General features: G+C 42.9%; 1 long non-coding RNA gene across 1 annotated transcript in view; it reads right to left on the reverse strand.

Annotated features, from left to right (window-relative positions):
- Window positions 1–12,416, reverse strand: part of LOC140209936 (uncharacterized) — a 115,910-nt gene extending 103,494 nt beyond the window's left edge. Inside the window, exon 1 of the long non-coding RNA XR_011889106.1 lies at window positions 11,499–12,416. This is a non-coding gene — a long non-coding RNA (uncharacterized lncRNA). The remainder of the gene's footprint in view (window positions 1–11,498) is intronic.
- Between the last annotated feature and the right edge of the window lie 619 nt (window positions 12,417–13,035).

Here is a 13,035-nt window from a genome sequence, read left to right on the forward strand (position 1 = left end):
CCTGAACGTTGAGCTCCCATCCCTGGTCACCCTGGAGCCATGTCTCTGTGATCCCAACTATATCATAATCATTAATAACAATCTGCACTTTCAATTCATCCACCTTATTACGAATGCTCCTTGCATTGACACAAAGCCTTCAGGTGCTCTTTTACAACTCTCTTAGCCCTTATACAATTATGCTGAAAAGTGGCCCTTTTTAATGCTTGCCCTGGATTTGTCGGCCTGCCACTTTTACTTTCCTCCATAGTACTTTTTGTTTCTACCCTCACTTTACACCCCTCTGCTTCTCTGCACTGGTTCCCATCCCCCTGTAGTGAACTAACCTCCTCACACCTAGCCTCTTTAATTTGATTCCCACCCCCAACCATTCTAGTTTAAAGTCACCTCGGTAGCCCCTGCTAATCTCCCTGCCAGGATATTGGTCCCCCTAGGATTCAAGTGCAACCCGTCCTTTTTGTACAGGTCACACCTGCACCAAAAGAGGTCCCAATGATCCAAAAACTTGAATCCCTGCCCCCTGCTCCAATCCCTCAGCCACGCATTTATCCTCCACCTCATCGCATTCCTACTCTCACTGTCGCGTGGCACAGGCAGTAATCCCGAGATTACTACCTTTGCGGTCCTTTTTCTCAACTCCCTTCCCAGCTCCCTATATTCTCCTTTCAGGACCTCATCCTTTTTCCTTCCTATGTCATTGGTACCTATATGTACCATGACCTCTGGCTCCTCACCCTCCCACTTCAGGATATCTTGGACATGATCAGAAATATCACCGACATGTGTCATGAAATTCCTTAACTGAGGAGCAGCAGTTAAATGCTATACATAATATAGAAAGAAAAAATAAAGTAGATTAATTACAGTAAAGAGCTGCGTAACACTAAGGGGCAGAAGATGCTGGTGGGAGTTGTGTACAGGCCACCTAACAGTAGTAGTGAGGTTGGAGATGGTATTAAACAGGAAATTAGAAATGTGTGCAATAAAGGAACAGCAGTTATAATGGGTGACTTCAATCTACATGTAGATTGGGTGAACCAAATTGGTAAAGGTGCTGAGGAAGAGGATTTCTTGGAATGTATGCGGGATGGTTTTTTGAACCAACATGTCGAGGAACCGACTGGAGAGCAGGCTATTCTGGACTGGGTTTTGAGCAATGAGGAAGGGTTAATTAGCAATCTTGTCGTGAGAGGCCCCTTGGGTAAGAGTGACCATAATATGGTGGAATTCTTCATTAAGATGGAGAGTGACATAGTTAATTCAGAAACAAAGGTTCTGAACTTAAAGAGGGGTAACTTTGAAGGTATGAGACGTGAATTAGCTAAGATAGACTGGCAAATGACACTTAAAGGATTGACAGTGGATATGCAATGGCAAGCATTTAAAGGTTGCATGGATGAACTGCAACAAATGTTCATCCCAGTTTGGCAAAAGAATAAATCAAGGAAGGTAGTGCACCCATGATTGACAAGAGAAATTAGGGATAGTATCAATTCCAAAGAAGAAGCATACAAATTAGCCAGAGAAAGTGGCTCACCTGAGGACTGGGAGAAATTCAGAGTTCAGCAGAGGAGGACAAAGGGCTTAATTAGGAAGGGGGAAAAAAGATTGAGAGAAAACTGGCAGGCAACATAAAAATGGACTGTAAAAGCTTTTATAGATATGTAAAAAGGATAAGACTGGTAAAGGCAAATGTAGGTCCTCTGCAGACAGAAACAGGTGAATTGATTATGGAGAGCAAGGACATGGCAGAACAATTGAATAATTACTTTGGTTCTGTCTTCACGAAGGAGGACATAAATAATCTTCCAGAAATAGGGGACAGAGGGTCCAGTGAGATGGAGGAACTGAGCGAAATGCATGTTAGTAGGGAAGTGGTGTTAGGTAAATCGAAGGGATTGAAGGCAGATAAATCCCCAGGGCCAGATGGTCTGCATCCCAGGGTGCTTAAGGAAGTAGCCCAAGAAATAGTGGATGCATTAGTGATAATTTTTCAAAACTCGTTAGATTCTGCACTAGTTCCTGAGGATTGGAGGGTGGCTAATGTAACTCCACTTTTTAATAAAGGAGGGAGAGAGAAACCGGGGAATTATAGACCAGTTAGCCTCACGTCGGTGGTGGGGAAACTGCTGGAGTCAGTTATCAAGGATGTGATAACAGCACATTTGGAAAGCGGTGAAATGATCGGACAAAGTCAGCATGGATTTGTGAAAGGAAAATCATGTCTGACGAATCTCATAGAATTTTTTGAGGATGTAACTAGTAGAGTGGATAGGGGAGAACCAGTGGATGTAGTATATTTGGATTTTCAAAAGGCTTTTGACAAGGTCCCACACAGGAGATTAGTGTGCAAACTTAAAGCACACGGTATTGGGGGTAAGGTATTGGTGTGGATGGAGAGTTGGTTAGCAGACAGGAAGCAAAGAGTGGGAATAAACGGGACCTTTTCAGAATGGCAGGCGGTGACTAGTGGGGTACCGCAAGGCTCAGTGCTGGGACCCCAGTTGTTTACAATATATATTAATGACTTGGATGAGGGAATTAAATGCAGCATCTCCAAGTTTGCGGATGACATGAAGCTGGGTGGCAGTGTTAGCTGTGAGGAGGATGCAGGGTGACTTGGATAGGTTGGGTGAGTGGGCAAATTCATGGCAGATGCAATTTAATGTGGATAAATGTGAGGTTATCCACTTTGGTGGCAAGAACAGGAAAACAGATTATTATCTGAATGGTGGCTGATTAGGAAAAGGGGAGGTGCAATGAGACCTGGGTGTCATTATACACCAGTCATTGAAGGTGGGCATGCAGGTACAGCAGGCAGTGAAAAAGGCAAATGGTATGCTGGCATTTATAGCGAGAGTATTTGAGTACAGGAGCAGGGAGGTACTACTGCAGTTGTACAAGGCCTTGGTGAGACCACACCTGGAGTATTGTGTGCATTTTTGGTCCCCTAATCTGAGGAAAGACATCCTTGCCATAGAGGGAGTACAAAGAAGGTTCACCAGATTGATTCCTGGGATGGCAGGACTTTCATATGAAGAAAGACTGGATGAACTGGGCTTGTACTCATTGGAATTTAGAAGATTGAGGGGGGATCTGATTGAAACATATAAGATCCTAAAGGGATTGGACAGGCTAGATGCAGGAAGATTGTTCCCGTTGTTGGGGAAGTCGAGAACAAGGGGTCACAGTTTGAGGATAGAGGGGAAGCCTTTTAGGACCGAGATTAGGAAAAACTTCTTCACACAGTGGTGAATCTGTGGAATTCTCTGCCACAGGAAACAGTTGAGGCCAGTTCATTGGCTATATTTAAGAGGGAGTTAGATATGGCCCTTGTGGCTATGGGGGTCAGGGAAATGGAGGGAAGGCTGGGGCGGTGTTCTGAGTTGGATGATCAGCCATGATCATAATAAATGGCAGTGCGGGCTCGAAAGGCAGAATGGCCTACTCCTGCACCTATTTTCTATGTTTCTATAATAAACCTGATTCTGATTCTGACACCTAATTAAGTGGCCACAGTGCAAATTGCAAAACTACTCAGTTACTTGAAGGGGACTGGGCAAGAAGTCATCGCAAGATTCAAGGTTGTTTAACGGTGTCCCCTACACAGCGTAGAGGAGAATGAATTAATAATTACCTTGGATTCAATGCAGCACAAAAGATAAATAACGCAACAATAAAAACACAATAAATATAAATACAGAAGGTTGATTGTATGTATTTAAAGTGGCGCTGGGCACAGGAGTGTCTGTACATAAGGTGACTGACAGAAAATGATAAAGCAGCGATGTCTTGTGGAAAGTAACTGTTTTTGGGTCGTATGGTCCTGGCATAGATGTTATGTAGCCTCCTCCCTGATTGGAGTGGGACGAACAGTCCATGTGCAGGGTGGGTAGGATCTTTTATGATATTACTGGCCCTTTTCTGGCACCTTTCTGTATATACATCCTTGATGGTAAGTAGGCTGGTACTGGTGATGCATTAGGCAGGTTTGACTGCCCGTTGTAGAGCCTTGCTGTCCATTCCAGTGCATTAGCCATGCCATGCAGTCATGTAACTTGTTAGGATGTTCTCTACTATATAGAATGAGATGAGTATAGATGTGCTAAGGCCAGCTCTCTACAGCTTCCTCAGAAAGTAGAGGCATTGGTGAGCTTTTCTAATTGTGTACAGTATGTTCTGGAACCATGAGAGGTTGTGCAGCTCCCAGTTTGAAACTGCTCACAGCTTCCACTGCTGCGCCAGCAATATGAAGGGAAGTGTGAGTGGTGCGAGTTCTTCTGAAGTCAATAGCCATCTCCTTTGGCTTGATGACATTGACCTAGGGGTCATTTGCCTGGCACCAGGCCTCCAGCTCTTCCAACACCATTGTTGGTGATGATGAGCCCCACTGCTTGTTTAGCAGTGCAGTCCGGTGTGAGCAGATTGTTCAGCAATAGGATCAGCTCATAGTCCTGGTGGGGGGGCACCCATGTTGAGGATGATGGGGAGAGGAGCAGTTGTACATCCTGTCTATCTGAGCTCTGCTGATTAGGAAGTCCAACACCTAGCTGCAGAGTGGTATAATAAGACTGAGGAGTAGGATTTGTTCATCAAAGTCTGTGGGGAAAATAGTGTTGAATGCCAAACTGAAACCCAGAAGCAGCATTCTGACGGAAGTGTCCTTGTTTTCTCGGTGTATCAGGGCCAGGTGCATGACAGATGCCATGGCATCTTTTGTAGAGTGATTCTATTGGTAAGAATATAAATGAGTACCCAATGTGGCAGGAAGAGAATTTTTGGTATGTGTTGTTATCAGACATTCAAAGCACTCCATGATGATTGGTATCAGTGCCACTGGGTGGTAGTCCTTTATTTCTGAAGGTGTAGAGTTCTTTGTTATAGGGATGATAGTGTCTGATTTGAAACATAGGGACAGCAGTCTGGGTATATGATGTGTTGAGGTTCATGAGGATGTCAGTGAGCTGGTGTGCACAACTCCGAGTAGTCTACCTGGGCCAGCCGCCCTACAGGTGTTGACTCTTTGTAGAATCCTTCTCTCATCTGCTGCTGTTACAGATAGAGGCTGCTTGCCTGGGGGTGGAGTAGCTTTTCTTGTCAGCAGTGTGTTGCATGCCTTGAAGCATGCAGAAAGTTGTTTAGAGTGTCAGGGAGAGAAGCGACGCTGTTTTTCCTAGCATAGCCAGTGATGCCCTTGATGCCCAGCCAAATACACCAGGAATCATTATCACATAGATGTTCTTGAATTTTTTTGTGCATTGGTGGTCTTTGTCCTCTTAACATTTAAGATGAGGTTTCTTCTGGCTGCTCTGAGAGCTATTCTGTCTCCACACCTGAAGCAGTGCCCCAGGCTTTTAGTAGGGGACACACCTCTGCATTCAGCCAGGGCTTCTGAGTGGGCTGTGAGATGACCATTTGTGATGTACCAACTTTACTTACACACTTACTCGTGTAGCTGGTGACAGAGGAGGTGTACTCCTTGATGTCTGTGTCTTCTCCATTTGTGGCAGTATCCTTGAACATCTGTCAGTTAGTCCAATTAAAATAGTCCTGAAGCAGAGTTTGCCTCATTAGGCCAAACAGTGATGGTCCTCTTGACTGGTTTCTCCATTGGTTATAAACTAGAGCAGCAAATACTCTTTATTCAAAGGGAGACACTGTTACTAGCATCCGAGAAAGGGAGGATATAGAGCAGTAACAATTGGAGCCTGATTCTCCATTCAATGTCTGCTATTTTGTATGTACTTGCAACAAACAAACTGCTGAAGGAACTCCACTGGTCAGGCAGCATCTGTGGAGGGAGTTGGAATGTTGACTTTTCAGGCCGAGACCCTTCATCTGGATTGGACCTGCTGAGTTGCTCCAACAATTCATCTTTTTGCTCCAAATTTCAGCATCTGTAGTCTCTTGTATCTCATCTTACTTCCACCAGCTCTGTTCATCAGTTACCTACCTGCTGGCAGATCTACAGTAGCTTCTAGTTAAAGAACATCTGTGTTTTACATTTCTTATCCCTGTTTTCAAAACTATTTGTCAGCTCACTCCCTGTTGCTGTAGCTTCAGCTGGCTTAAAATCTTCCAAAGATATCTGCACTCTTCCGTTTCTAACTTCATGAGCATGCCTGATTTTAACTCTTTCATCATTGACAATTCAGTTTGACTGCCTTGACTTCCAGAATTCCCTCCTGAAGATCTCTGCCTCTTTAATTTTGTTTCCAAAGATACATTCCTTACTTTTACTTCTGGCTGTCCTAATACTTAATTATTTGACTTTACAGTAGATATTGTTTTATAACTCTCCTTTGACAGTTTTGAAATTTTTCCTGCTAATAAAGGCCTGGAAATTCTATTATCCAGCTCATTTCTGTACAATACAATTTAAACTTCTCAAAAATCAGCTAAACACAGTCAGATGTTTATTGGACATATATTGCCCTTCTGGAAACTTGCTTTCAATGCTCCATACTTGGAGGTTGCCAGGTATGAAATGCTTGTGTGCATACAAGGATAGCATGTGACTGGGGCCATCAACTTTAACTGGAGATAGTGAAGGGAGTGTGATCTTACCTAATCTGCTGATGAAATATCAGAAATGTGCATCTTATTCCATATAGCTGCTCTTTTAAATTGCTCACTTTTGGCTCCCTTCCTACATTCACGGGCTACTTCCCAGTACTTCACCCTATGTAGACCATTCCCCTGCCACCCCTGGACTCTGACACAATTTTCTGCTTACTTGACTCTTAACACAAGAGATTCAGCAGAATGCTGGAAATCTAGATCAATACACAAAAACTGCTGGAGGTTCTCAGCAGGACGGGAAGCTTCTATGGAGGCAACGGAATAGTCAATGTTTCAGATCAAGGCTCTGTAACAGGTGTTGAGGTTGAAACAAATTGATATAATTTCATGTAATTTACAGAAATGTATTTTCCTTTGTAGCTGTAACTTGCACTCTTTAATTCTTATTGTCTCCCTTTCTCAATCTTTTTTTTGTCTCCATGATCCACTTACTCCTTCTGTCAGCACCTTTTCTGTATCTGTGATTGTTTCCAGACATCTGTCTTCTTCCTTTTCTAAAGTCAGATCTTTTTCCATCTCTTCACACTATCTGCCCTTTGCTTGGTATGTGCATTCTTCACTCCTTTTCTGTAGAGCATAAACTATAATGACACAGTAGCAGATCCTTTGGCCCAGAATATTATGTCAAATTTATTTGTTAATGGCACCTGATTAAATTAGTCCTTCCTGCCTGCACCTTGGTCCACATCTCTCCATTCTCTGCATGTTCATGTGTTTATCCAAGGGCTTCTTAAATGCTTCTATCATTTCTATATCTACCATTAACCCTGGACCCACCACACTCTGTGTAAATAAAAAAAAAAAAAAAAAAAAAAAAAACTTGCTCTGCACATCTGCTTTGAACTTCCCCCTTTCAATTTAAATTCATGCCCTCTAGTATTAGACAGTTGGACTCTAGGAAAAGGTACAGGCGGCTCCTCTGTCTCTGCCTCTCATGCATTTTTTAAAATCCATCAAATCTCCTCAGCTTTTGCTGCACTGAAGAAAACTATAGTTTGTCCATCCTCTCCTTTTAGTACCTGCTCTCAAATGCAGGAGGAATCCTGTTAAATCTCTTCTGCACCCTCTCTAAAGCCTCCATATCCTTCCGATAATGGGGCGTCAAGAATGGAATGGCACACTTCAGAAGCAGCCTAGTCAAATTTCTATAGCTGGAGATTTTCTCCTTTGCCAAAGCCATATGGACCTTTTTACTTTCTACTGTCCTCATTCTCCCATGGTGGTATTGTATTTGTTTCTGCCAGAAGGAAAATTGGCACAGAGTACAGTAGATGTGCGTAAAAGATCATGTACAGTATTCCAAGGACAGTTTTGAATCGCTCCCACATAACTCTTCAAGGGCAGATGTTTTGGCAAAACAACTCAGCTACTTGGATTTTAATATTTTAAGGTAGATGGCAACAGAAATAGAAAGGTGCCTTTGCTGCTTTTTGCATAACTCGAGCTCTCACTTCCTCCCGATGATAAACATTTTCTTGAAGACCAGCCATATCAGCTAATGTTAAAGACCATAAGACACAGGAGCAGAATTAGGCTATCTGGCCCATCAAGTCTGCTCCACAACTTGATCAGGTTGACTTATTATCCCTCTGAACCCCATTCTCCTGACTTCTCCACGTAACCTTTGATGTCTTTAAGAATTAAGAACCTATTATCCTCCACTTTAAGTATACCCAAAGACTTGGCCTCCACAACCATCTGAGAAAATGAATTCTGCAGGTTCACCACCTCTACCTAAAGAAGTTCCTCTTTATCTCTGGTCTAAAGGGACATCCATGTACAAACCCCATTTCCAGAAAAGTTGGGATATTTTCCAAAATGCAATAAAAACAAAAGTCTGTGATATATTAATTCACATGAAACTTTATTTAACTGACAAAAGTACAAAGAAAAGGTTTTTAATAGTTTTACTGACCAACTTAATTGTATTTTGTAAACATACACAAATTTAGAATTTGATGGCTGCAACACAACAAAAGTTGGGACAGAGGCATGTTTACCATTGTGTTACATCACCTTTCCTTTTAATAACACTTTTTAATTGTTTTGGAACTGAGGATACTAATTGTAGTAGATTTGCAATTGGAAATTTTGTCCACCCATTCTTGCTCGATATAAGACTTCAGCTGCTCAACAGTCCGTGGTCTCCGTTGTCTGATTCTCCTCTTCATGATGCGCCATACATTCTCAATAGGAGATAGATCTGGACTGGCAGCAGGCCAGTCAAGCACATGCACTCTGTCTACAAAGCCACGCTGTTGTAGCCCGTGCAGAATGTGGTCTGGCATTGTCCTGCTGAAATAAGCATGGATGTCCCGGAAGAGACGTCACCTTGATGGCAACATATGTCTCTCTAAAATCCTAATATACACCTCAGAGTCAATGGTACCTTCACATACATGCAACACACCCATGCCGTGGGCACTGATGCATCCCCATACCATCACAGATGCTGGCTTTTGCACCTTTCGCTGATAACAATCTGGATGGTCGCTTTCATCTTTGGTACGGAGAACTCCTCGATGCCCATTTTTTCTGAAAACTAGCTGAAATGTGGACTCATCTGACCACAGCACATGGTCCCACAGTCTTTCGGTCCATCTGAGATGAGCTCGGGCCTAGAGAACTTGCCAGCGTTTCTGCATAGTTGATGTATGGCTTCCTTGCGTAATACAGTTTCAAGTTGCATTTCTGGATGCAGCGACGGACTATGAGTGACAATGGTTTTCCAAGGTTCTCCCAAGCCCAGGTGGCTATAATTGTCACAGTAGCATGACGGTTTCTTAGGCAGTTCTGCCTGAGGGTTCGAAGATCAGGCGCATTCAGCAGTGGTTTCCAACCTTGCCCTTTACGCACTGAGATGTCTCTGAATTCTCTGAATCTTTTCACTATTATGTACTGTAGATGTTGAAAGACCTAAATTCTCTGCAATCTTGCGTTGAGAAATGTTCCTTTTGAACTGAATTCCTTTTGAACAATTCTGTCACGAATTTTGACACAAAGGGGTGAGCCACGACCCATCCTTGCTTGCGAAGACTGAGCCTTGATGGACACTACTTTTATACCCAGTCATGATTCCTCACCCGCTACCAATTAGCCTGCTTAATGTGGAGTCTTCCAAACCGGTGTTACTTGAATATTCTGTGCACTTTTCAATCTTATTTTAACTCTGTCCCAACTTTTGAGTGTGTTGCAGCCATCAAATTCTAAATTTGTGTATGTTTACAAAGTACAATTAAGTTGGTCAGTAAAACTATTGAAAATCTTTTCTTTGTACTTTCGTCAGTTAAATAAAGGTTCACATGAATTAACATATCACAGATTTTTGTTTTTATTGCATTTTTGAAAATATCCCAACTTTTCTGGAAATGAGGTTTGTATTTTTGAGGATATGCTCCCTGGTCCAAGACTCTCCTACTATTGGAAATAACCTTTTGATGTCTACCCTTTCCAGATCTTTCAAGAATCAGTAGGTCTCAATGAGATACCCCTCATATCTCTCAACTCCAGAGAGCAGAGGCCCAGAGCTATCAATTGCTCTTCCTATATCCACCATTTTGATTCCTAGAATAATGCTTGTTAAACTTCTCTGGACCCACTCCAAGGCTAGCTGTCACCAGGTTTGGATATGGCCCTAGCGCGGAATGAGAGTCACTGAAGCAGGTTGATAGATCATAGACTTTAAAGGGAAAGTAAACAATAAACACTAGGCCAAACAGGGCCATTAACTAAAACTCTCAAATGGAAAACAAAGCTTACTCTGTGGCTGAAAAGAATAACTAAGAATTAAATGAATACCGCTAGTCTTCTCAGTCAGTTGACTCAACAGTCCAATTTCTCAGGCAAGGCAGAATGCAGATAACGAAGCGTAACTATGTCTCAACAAATGCTACGACAGAATGAATGGAGTTAAATATTATCACAATGAAATAATAATTAGCTGACACGTACATATTCATGAGTGTAATTGCTGAATCTGCTGCTCTGCTAAATCCCCGGTTGTGACAGGGCCCCCCTCTCTAGGCGCAGCCCCCTAGGTGCCACAGACCTGTGTCCGCCAGAAGTCCTAGATGAAGAACTTTTCTAAGGTGTCCTTCAATGATGCTGGTAGATAAGTGCCATGGTGTGCACTGCCAATATTGGAGCCAAAGACTTCCACATAGAGACAGAAACAAGAGCTTTAACAGAGGTAGCTCGACCAAGTGACACCATGAGACAGATCATTTTCAAAGTGAGGACAGTCGGATTGGAGCTAATCGGACATCTACTTCAATAATAAAACTAACACAGAACCCTTGAGCCTTAAATAGAAAGCACCGGGAAACAGCATTACAAAGAGCCAATCGCTTGAGAAAAACACAAGGGACTCTTCAACTGTTACTAACTCTTGTTAAGCAGCAATTAACCAATTCAGGTACTCTTTTAAAAACCTCAGAGCTCAATGCTCTCTGATGCCCTGCACAGGCTTGAAGTAGTCACAACAGGAGCCCCTTCCCTATAGCTGGCACCTGATGGCTCTGGAAGACCGGAAAACTCGAGTTCCAGGGAAGACTCGAGATCTGGGGAACTTGAGAGAGACACTTCGGGATCCAGAGAGACTGAGAGACCCTAGGAACCCTAACAGACCAAGAGACCAGGGAATCCCGAGAGACTGAGCTCTGGAAACCCCAACGGGCTCAGACCAGGGAACCTCGAGTGAGATCAAGAAATCTTGGGTGTGGCTTGAAAGGGGGGCTTGGGAGTCCTTGAGATGGGAAAGGACATTGGAAAACCCTAAACACATTGAATAAACCTTGGAAGCAATCGTAACAAATAAAAACCTTCGGGAGATAGAGAGAAGTCCTTGGGGAAACCTTGAAAACATGAAACTTGAAACCTAGAGAAGGAACCTTTTTAAATCTTACTCAATGTTTTACCTTTCACAATTTTTCCAGAAGCAATTAGGATATATTCTCCATTTTACAGATCAAGCCATCATAGACAGGTTTCTTCCATTGCAAAGCTAGGTGGTTCTCTGTAGATCTGTTTAATTTGCTACATGAAAGTTCATTTTTCCCAGTCTGTATCATGACTTTCATCAAGATGTTAAAAATACTCTTGATAGGGTTATTTTACTTGTGCATTTGAACACACCAGCCAGGGATCAGCTTTTGGATTATGGCTCTTTCAGAATTTACACTATTGACTTGAATGATGAGTTGTTAAATCAATTGATAAGCTTGCTTGAAGTGCTCATTTGTTATGCACGGGACCACAAAGCTGAGAACTTGGGTTTGTATGACTTGCAAAGCTTAGAATGGATACCTGAGAAACTCAATGCAGACTAGAGAAGTTCGAAATGTAGACACGGGACTCTCGGAATGTAGTTCAGGACGTGCACTCAGAATAAAGACAGCGTCTCTTCAAGCTCCCAATGTCAAAACGTCACTGTTCAAACTTTGCTGGGTCCATTAGTAGCAAGATCCTTCTGTCACGCTGGAAACAGAAACAAGAGTTCATACATAGGAATTCTAACAGAACATTGTTGCCTCGACGAATCGCTGCCCAGTGAATCTCATGGCCAAGGTCAGCTGCTCTCTCTTCACTGGGTCCATCTTTGCGTGTTGAGACTTGCTTTCACCAGGTTCGGATATGGCCCAAGTCCGGAATGAGAGACACTGAAGCAGGTCGATAGATCACAGACTTTAATGCAAACAGTGTTAAAAGGAAAGAAAACAATAAACACTAGGCTAAACAGGGCCGTTAACTAAAACTCTCAAATGGAAAATGGAGCCTACACTGCGGCTGAAAAAAACAACTAAGAATTAAACAAATACCACTAGTCTTCAGATTCAGTTGACTCAACAATTCAATTTCTCAGGCAAGGCAGAATGCACATAAAGTGTAGCTATGTGCAAGTCTCGGCAGATGCTACGACAGAGTGAATGGAGTTAAATATTATCACAATGAAATAATAATTAGCTGACATGTGCATAGTGATGCAGGTGAATGCTTCCCTGGTATCATGGATTCTTGATTACCTGACTGGCAGACCCCAGTACGTGTGCTTGCAGCACTGTGTCCGACAGTGATCAGCAGCACTGGGGCTCCACAGGGGACTGTCTTGTCTCCCTTTCTCTTCACCACTTACACCTCGGACTTCAACTACTGCAGAGTCTTGTCATCTTCAGAAGTTTTCAGATGACTCTGCCATAGTTGGATGCATCAGCAAGGGAGATGAGGCTGAATACAGGACTACGGTAGGAAATTTTGTCACATGGTGTGAGCAGAATTATCTGCAGCTTAATGTGAAAAAGACTAAGGAGCTGGTGGTAGACCTGAGGAGAGCTAAGGTACAGGTGACCCCTGTTTCCATCCGGGGGTCAGTGTGGACATGGTGGACGATTACAAATACCTGGGGATACGAATTGACAATAAACTGGACTGGTCAAAGAACACAGAGGCTGTCTATAA

The sequence above is a fragment of the Mobula birostris genome, chromosome 2, assembly GCF_030028105.1.
Source record: "Mobula birostris isolate sMobBir1 chromosome 2, sMobBir1.hap1, whole genome shotgun sequence".
NCBI lineage: Eukaryota > Metazoa > Chordata > Chondrichthyes > Myliobatiformes > Myliobatidae > Mobula > Mobula birostris.